Below are 9,057 nucleotides of genomic sequence, written 5' to 3'. Positions count from 1 at the left end.
GACAGTGTCTTCACTTAGATTGAACAGCGGACCCCAGAGAGCCCGTTAGTCAGATCTCAGTCCTCATGCTTGTACAAAGTAGAGAAACCGCTCAGGATTCGGCTGATACCTCACGTAGACTGTTGGTATCTGACCTGGCCTCGTTTCTGCTCCGAGATGATTACGAATCGATCGGTGGGATTAGGTGCATGTCACAGACGGAGATGTGGCTTAAAGGCGATCGTTGATTTCGCGGCCGTCAGGCTCCTCCGCGTCGACAGGAAATGATCGCTTTCGGCACGCGTGTATGACCTGCTGAGCAGTTTGTCGCTCTTTGCTACATTCACAGCAGCTTGATGATGTTCATCTCCATTTGTACACTGAGTAAGCACATCTTGCGCCAACGGCCTTGCCGCAGTGGTAACACCGGTTCCCGTCAGGTCACCGAAGTTAAGCGCTGTCTGGCTGGGCTAGCACTTGGATGGGTGACCATCGGGTGTACCGAGCACTGTTGGCAAGTGGGGTGCACTCAGCCCGTGTGAGGCAAAGTGAGGAGCTACTTGATTGAGAAATAGCGGTTCCAGTCTCGTAAACTGACATACGGCTGGAACAACGGAGTGCTGGCCACATGCTCTTCCAACTCCGCATCCAGTGACGCCTGTGGGCTAAGGATGACACGGCGGCCGGTCGGTACCGTTGGGCCTTCATGGCCTGTTGGGGAAGAGTTTAGTTTAGCTTTAGCACATCTTCCACTATTGGTTTTTATTCTGTTGAGCGCAGACCATCTCTTGCTGTGTTCTTCAAATGCTGGTGGCCTGGACGAGATGCACGGAATCTTAAGTTGTTTTGGGGTAGCATTGTCCTGCCATATTTTTCCACCTTTCTATTGCTGTCACTCCGTTGGCCACCAAAATTTTTGCGCCTTGTAGAGTTGGGTGAAGGAAACGAAGTCTGCTTTTATTGAGTGTAGAAATGTCCTCGTGTAATAGGATCAGCAGCTATTTTTTATGTATGAAGATAGTAACTGTTCTCGAAGGAACAGACACCATTGATGAGCGTGCAGCTTCTCTAGAATAAATTATAATTAATTGGAACACTCAGCTGCCGACAGGTGCTGTTGATATACCTCAATGGGAATAGTTGAAAATGTGTGTCGCGACCGGGACTCGAACCCAGGATCTTCTGCTCAAATCTCAGATGCCCTGTCCATCTGAGCCACCGAGGACACAGATGAATAGCGCAACTGCAGGGACTTACCCCTTGCACGCTTCCTGTGAGAGATATATCAACAACACCTGTCCACAGCTAAGAGTTTCAGTTAATTATCATTTATGCTAGAGAAGCTGTTCTTTTGAAAACAGTTACTATCTTCATACCCGGCCATTTACCTTCGTATGTGCAAATGCGCACAGGTTGCCCGAACTCTTACGGCAACCGTCACCTTAGCTGGCGCGAGTAATGGGTGGATGGGCAAATGTCTGTTAGGAACATCACGTATGTAGATTGTGAACAGCTGGGAATGTGGGTCTCACGGGAACCGTGCAAGGGATATGTCCCTGCAGACGTGCTATTCATGTGGTCTTCGGTGGTTCAGATGGCTAGAGCGTCTGCCACGTAAGCAGCAGATCCCGGGTTCGAGTCACATTTTCAGCTGTCCCCATCGAGGTGTATCAACAACACCTGTCGGCAGCTGAGGGTTTCAGTTAATTATCACCTATTTTTAAACTACTGTTAATGTTGTATGAAGCCTGTCTGCTACACCACTGGAAATGGAAAAAAGAACACATTGACACCGGTGTGTCAGACCCACCATACTTGCTCCGGACACTGCGAGAGGGCTGTACAAGCAATGATCACACGCACGGCACAGCGGACACACCAGGAACCGCGGTGTTGGCCGTCGAATGGCGCTAGCTGTGCAGCATTTGTGCACCGCCGCAGTCAATGTCAGCCAGTTTGCCGTGCCATACGGAGCTCCATCGCAGTCTTTAACACTGGTAGCATGCCGCGACAGCGTGGACATGAACCGTATGTACAGTTGACGGACTTTGAGCGAGGGCGTATAGTGGGCCTGTGGGAGGCCAGGTTGACTTACCGCCGAATTGCTCAACACGTGGGGCGTGAGGTCTCCACAGTACATCGATGTTGTCGACAGTGGTCGGCGGAAGGTGCACGTGCCCGTCGACCTGGGACCGGACCGCAGCGACGCACGGATGCACGCCAAGACCGTAGGATCCTACGCAGTGCCGTAGGGGACCGCACCGCCACTTCCCAGCAAATTAGGGACACTGTGGCTCCTGGGGTATCGGCGAGGACCATTCGCAACCGTCTCCATGAAGCTGGGCTACGGTCCCGCACACCGTTAGGCCGTCTTCCGCTCACGCCCCAACATCGTGCAGCCCGCCTCCAGTGGTGTCGCGACATGCGTGAATGGAGGGACGGATGGAGACGTGTCGTCTTCAGCGATGAGAGTCGCTTCTGCCTTGGTGCCAATGATGGTGGTATGCGTGTTTGGCGCCGTGCAGGTGAGCGCCACAATCAGGACTGCATACGACGGAGGCACACAGGGCCAACACCCGGCATCATGGTGTGGGGAGTGATCTCCTACACTGACCGTACACCTCTGGTGATCGTCGAGGGGACACTGAATAGTGCACGGTACATCCAAACCGTCATCGAACCCATCGTTCTACCATTCCTAGACCGGCAAGGGAACTTGCTGTTCCAACAGGGCAATGCACGTCCTCATGTATCCCGTGCCACCCAACGTGCTATAGAAGGTGTAAGTCAACTACCCTGGCCAGCAAGATCTCCGGATCTGTCCCTCATTGAGCATGTTTGGGACTGGATGAAGCGTCGTCTCACGCGGTCTGCACGTCCAGCACGAACGCTGGTCCAACTGAGGCGCCAGGTGGAAATGGCATGGCAAGCCGTTCCATAGGACTACATCCAGCATCTCTACGATCGTCTCCATGGGAGAATAGCAGCCTGAATTGCTGCGAAAGGTGGATATACACTGTACTAGTGCCGACATTGTGCATGCTCTGTTGCCTGTGTCTATGTGGCTGTGGTTCTGTAAGTGTGATCATGTGGTGTATCTGACCACAGGAATGTGTCAATAAAGTTTCCCCATCCTGGGACAATGAATTCACAGTGTTCTTATTTCAATTTCCAGGAGTGTATATGCAGGTAACATGTTTAATACAGTACCAAGTAAATTACACAAAGTGTTCACCAAAGTACATTTTAAAACTTATTTCGTTGGTTTTTATTGCAGTCAACACTTCATTAAACATGTGAAACCTTTGGCTGAAGAGAGATCTTACCTGCTGTCAGCTGCCCCTTTCGGGGGAGGAGGAGGTGTGGGGAGGGGGGTTATAAGGGAGGGGAAGGGGCGAAAAGGAATTAACGACAGAGAATAGTGACTCTTTAGATGACAAAAGTGAGAAACGAGATTGAAATGACGTACCAGAACGAGAATGGAATTAGTGTAACATCATCTGGGTTCAAGCACACACTTCGAACGTATGTTTTGAGTTCAATACTTCAACTTTCGATGCTGTTCATTAGAACATGTACTTTGTCTGTATGGCTCTGTTAGCGAGAGAGGAACATTCATATGAGGATGAGGAAAAAAATGGTTCAAATGGCTCTGAGCACTATGGGACTTAACATATGAGGTCATAAGTTCTCTAGAATTAGAACTACCTACACGTAACTAACCTACGGACATAACACACATCCAGAGCCGAAGCAGGATTCGAACCTGCGACCGTAGCAGCAGCGTGGTTCCGGGCTGAAGCGCCTACAACCTCTCGACCACAGCAGCCGGCCCTTACCATCCCAACCAGCTCGACAAAACTTAATGTCGTCGTAGATGAGAATCTGACTCAAAATTTATTGAAGGTCCTACCTACAATGCCTACCTTTCTAGAGGCTGAGATAATGATTCCAGTAGACGTACAAAGTACTTTAGGCCTAGTTTTTCGCTCAGGAAACATTTCGTAAAATTTGTTATATTTTCGAACACGACGTGACCGATAACATGTTTTATGAAATGTCCCCTAAGAAAAATTGTACATGATATTTTTTGCACAACGCAATCTGACTTTCAAAAATCCCTACAAAAGAATGGTGCTGACTAACATTAACCTATACGTTTCACATATCACTTACCTCAAAAAAAATCTTGGTTACTCGAACTACTGCAATACAGCGAGCACCACTACTGCCAGCTACATAAAAGATTCAAACTATGGAAGGCACTAACTACTGATAGGTATAGTTAGCAAATGAAAGATTTTAATAAAGAACAAACAATGTATTTACCTTAATAGTCATACTATATATATCAGTTCATGACATCCAGTCTTACAAATTTCAAAACTCCGCCATCTCTCTCCCCACGTCCACCACTGCTGGCGGCTCACCTCAAACTGCGCAACGCTACGCGCTGTTAGCATCCAGCTGCCGCTGCCCAACACTACAATGGCAGACAACAATGCAAACCAGCCACAGACTGCACACGGCACAGCCAGTGATTTTCATACAGAGCGCTACGTGGCGTCGGCGTTACCAGTAAAAAAACCTAAACAGCCTACGTACATAGCCCTCATGCTCCCCACAAAAAAATTTACAAATTGTTTTGGGCAGTGGCCAATACAGATTTGAAATTTTTTTTTCATAATTACAATAACAAAGAAATGAAATGCACACACTTATGGATACAATGTTGGTCAAAAGCTAAAATTTTCTCACAGTCCATAAAGACAGTCCTGATCATTCATCAAAGTAAAATTGCAGTGTTTTTCTCAAAGTCTGAGTTGTAAAAGAAAATGCACACGGAAGTAGTGGATTTCCATGCAGTCTTGAAGAAGTAGTGTTGTCCTTCCAAGGGAAAGACAGTGCTGACTCTTGACATGCAGACAGGTAATGGGTCACAACAGAGCAAACCCACAGCAGAGTCACTCGAAGGATTGAAGAATATTGGTAGGTAGGTCAACACAGAGTAGACCCATTGTAGTCCTGGTAGAGATTACGGTATTGGTGGGCGACCAGAGGTACAGACCCACTGCAGTCCTTGTAGAGATAGCCAGCAGCCATCTGTTGCGACTGTGCAGGTGCACAATCACCATCGAAGAGTCTTGCGGATAATATAGCAAGTCCATCAACCACCACTTGTGCATGCACAAAGTTTTTGGAATTGTCCTTAGAACCAGCAATGCTGTTGTCCAGTCCCTTGCTGAAGTATTAACACACGTGCAAACACTATCAATTTTTCTTCTCACATATTGTCCATATACTATGACCAACAGTAACGTGTGCAGTGAAATGTAATTTACAAATTACTTAATTTGATCAACTGGTGTCAATTACAATTTTATGACATGAGAATACAATAACAAAGGTACAAAATATATCAATAAAGAACATAATAGTACAGATAACATTTGCAGTAATACAGGCTTTACAAAAGAATCGAAATAACAAATACATCAGTGTTACAAGAATTATAACATAAGTAAATACATAAAGATCAGAATAACTTTTGAAACATCAACTTCACACATGAGCATTAAAACAGATCAGAATTAATAATGTCTAACATCTTTATAAAGTAAATAACATATTATTAATGCAAATTATATTTGAGGATAACAGTATTCTTCATCATAGTTCTTGTAGCTGAGTATTAGAAAAATTCTGCAACATAAGTCTTATCAGATAAACATATAAAGACCGGTAGAACATAAATACACAAGGGTACACAAACACATAGTGGGATAACAGAAGGAAAGGACAGGGTTCGTTTTCAGTGTAACATTTGGTACTGTAGTCCAACCGAAAGCTTCATTCCATAGATCTTGCGTGTTATTTGAAAATTTGTTTCCACAGAAAAAATCCTATCCAAGCATGCTTTTTGTAGCTATATGTTCAAATATTTCTTACCTCATTATTTATTTTCCATCATCTTATCTCATTTATTTCCAAGAAAATCCTACCTAAACCTGTTGTCCCTAAACCCTACTTTTTTTGTTCCTAGCCTCTTTCAAAATACTTTTTTGGCCAAACCATTTTCTTATAGTTTCTCAATGCATTCCTTCCAATTCATCGCAACTCATTCTCTTATATAGTCTACCCCCTCTTAAGCTAACTTAAATCTACTGAGCTCAGATGCTAAACTAAGGGACGACGCAATGCAGCAGCACAAAACAAATTAACACAAACAGCAAGGACAAAAAAGTGGAAGTAAGCAAAGCAAGCAGCAATAAATGTAATAACTTATATCTGAACATGACAAACCCACAAGCACAAAAAATAGTACACTAAAGACAACAATGCAGATAAGGGAAATGTATATTCACATCTTAATGTCTATGTAATTAAAGTGGTGCACCACAACTTATTCTATGAAATAAATTACGAAGTACTAGAAAAGAAAATTATGTATGCAGTTCCTGTGAAGGGAAATGTCTTTTTGTGCTCCCTCATTTTTTTGGAAGTATATCACATTATTATTATATACTGGATCTGTAGACAGAAAATATTTATGTTAGTACCTGTATAAAATTTTATTTTAACCAATGATGCAGTGTAGCTAGAAACTAGATATTAAACGAAATGAGTATATATATATATATATATATATATATATATATATATATATATATATATTTCATTAGGCATTGTAGTAAATATTATAAATTAAGAACTCCACAGTATAATCATGTTTTCAACTTTGAGCGTGTCATATTTGCAATGCTTTCTACAAAGAAACGTCAATAGCGAGGATAATGGCCTCTTTTTTTCCACCTGTGCCTCTGAAAGGCACACACTAATACCTTTTTTCGAGGCGATTGTTGCGCAGCTAGGTGCCCGCGACGCATTACGTGAAGGTGGTCACTTAATTTTCTCACCGAAATATTTATGACACCAGTTTGCACTACAGTGACAGTCTCATATAAAAAATTTCACTGGTCGAGAATTTGCGTTACAAATGTGTAGAAACAAAATCCTATAAATATAGCAGTGTCCAAAAAATTTCGTCGGTACCTTAATACATTCACACATTTACATACATTTCATAACTCTTAAAGTACGATTCTTGGTTTCCAACAACCTTTTTCACAAACCAGAGCCCCTAACCACTACTCATTATTCCTTATCTTATTCGTAGACACTTCTTCAATATTTCATCATAACAGATACATAGCATAATCAAATAACTAATATAGCATCAGCTTATTGAACATAAACATACCGCAACAGCATAATACACATCGTCATCATAACATCATAAAACCTCAGCCAAATCTCAAAATCGTCGTAGCTTCCTCCAATAATTTCAAAAGCTAAAAAAAATTCTCTACTCATGTCAAAAGCTTCATCAACCTCAAACGTACTTTTAAAATCATGATCCCATACGAAAAATATATCATTCAAACATCTCATAATATCACAATGGTTCCGAAAAAATATGAACATTTCACAAAGTACAGACAAAATACAATTTCATAAATGTGAAGTTATCCAACCATGTAATTACGTAAACATCTGTCACTGATGTAGTAAAATAAATATTTGTCTCTCTCAGTTAAATAATCAGATATCTGTGTAATTTATGTGTTAGAGAAATATGGTACTGATGTGTAAAGTTGTATAAGCAAATACCATATTAGATAGGGCTCCTTGTGCTTGCCAAACACATGGTACACAAAGCAAGCGTGAACCCCCCTTAAGATTAATGTAATTATATCCTCAGGTGTTGCAGACTACAGCAATGGAATGAAATGTATCATGGAAAACCTTTGTATCATTGTACGTCAAATATCTTTAAAAATAAATGTTTTAAGTAGAAAATTAATCACTCAAATACGTGTACTGTAGCGCTAAACTGTGCGTCGTGTTGTAAGATAATCTCTGTGGAAGTGTCGTAGTTATCGTCCTCCGAAAGCTAAGTTCTGCAGAAGTCAATGTACTTACCTCATGAAAAACAAAAGTGAAATGCTTTGCGTATAGATATTGTAGTTACTACGCTTATTGCCGTGATGAAGTAAGTACTGTACTGTAACGTATTGTTGTGTTACAGAAAAGGCTGTCTCATTGTAGCTATACCACAAAAGTTACTACTAAAACATGTTTTCCTTTCCAGAAGAATTTAAAAAAAACTGTGCAGATATAAAACAGATACACCGCAAAAGCAGCATTGTAAATTGTCACTCATTAGTAGCGTCGTGATAAAATCGTGTAGCTGTCACATAAACTAACCACTGTGTCATCTGATATCTCACAGAAAGTACTTTAAATCCAGAATGTATTTTCAAGTAAACCAAAATGTTGCATTAAATCTCATTAACAGTATATGTTCTAAGTATGTAAGCCTTATAGTCGTTACGTAATCGTGCAACTAACAAGCAAGAATGTGCAATTAACAACAATGTGTCGTCTGTTCACTATAACAATGCATTCGCAACTTCTGTTTAAAAATTTTCCCTAGGTTCTAGACTGGATAGTTAATTTCAAAACATTGTTGCATGTTAACAGTTTCTCAGTGTGACAAAGCATACTAGAAATGTGAAGTGAAATGTTTTATGGCAAAGGCAAAGTTAAAAAGCAGATTATATTTCAATAAACGGTTTTACATGTGAAATGTGGTGTAAACCTTTACTCTACCTAGTTTGCAGAGTTTCAACTTGAACGCAATTATCATGTTGTATACGTCGGTAAAGAATACTGGAATTTTTCTCAAGGTTAGCGTCTATGTTATTTTTCTCTGAGCCAGCCGGTGCACGCGGTTGCCTGCGGTGCGAGTCATTGTCTGTCTCATTGTTGGGATTAGGAGACCTAACTTCTACAAATTCACCTTGTCGAGAAGGCCTTGCCCTGTTTGAAGCTCGCCAATTCTGATGGAATTCAGGTCTGTCGTTTTGTCGGTAGTTTCTGTAATTTCTTTCTTGTCGGTTAAGTGGTGGAGAATTTCTCCCTGAATCGTAACTGCGCGCTGAACTGTTGCGTCTGAAGTTATTCTGTCTCCCTTGATAGTAATTGTTTTGGCTCCCATATTGTCTGTTTCTACGA

At 42.0% G+C, this 9,057-nt stretch overlaps 1 pseudogene; it reads left to right on the top strand.

Annotated features, from left to right (window-relative positions):
- The first annotated feature begins 378 nt into the window (after positions 1-378).
- Positions 379-496, top strand: LOC126293844 (5S ribosomal RNA; annotated as a pseudogene).
- Positions 497-9,057: the final 8,561 nt, after the last annotated feature.

The sequence above is a fragment of the Schistocerca gregaria genome, chromosome 10 (assembly GCF_023897955.1).
Source record: "Schistocerca gregaria isolate iqSchGreg1 chromosome 10, iqSchGreg1.2, whole genome shotgun sequence".
In the NCBI taxonomy this organism is placed as follows: Eukaryota; Metazoa; Arthropoda; class Insecta; order Orthoptera; family Acrididae; genus Schistocerca; species Schistocerca gregaria.
This window is presented reverse-complemented; position numbering and strand designations above follow the sequence as displayed.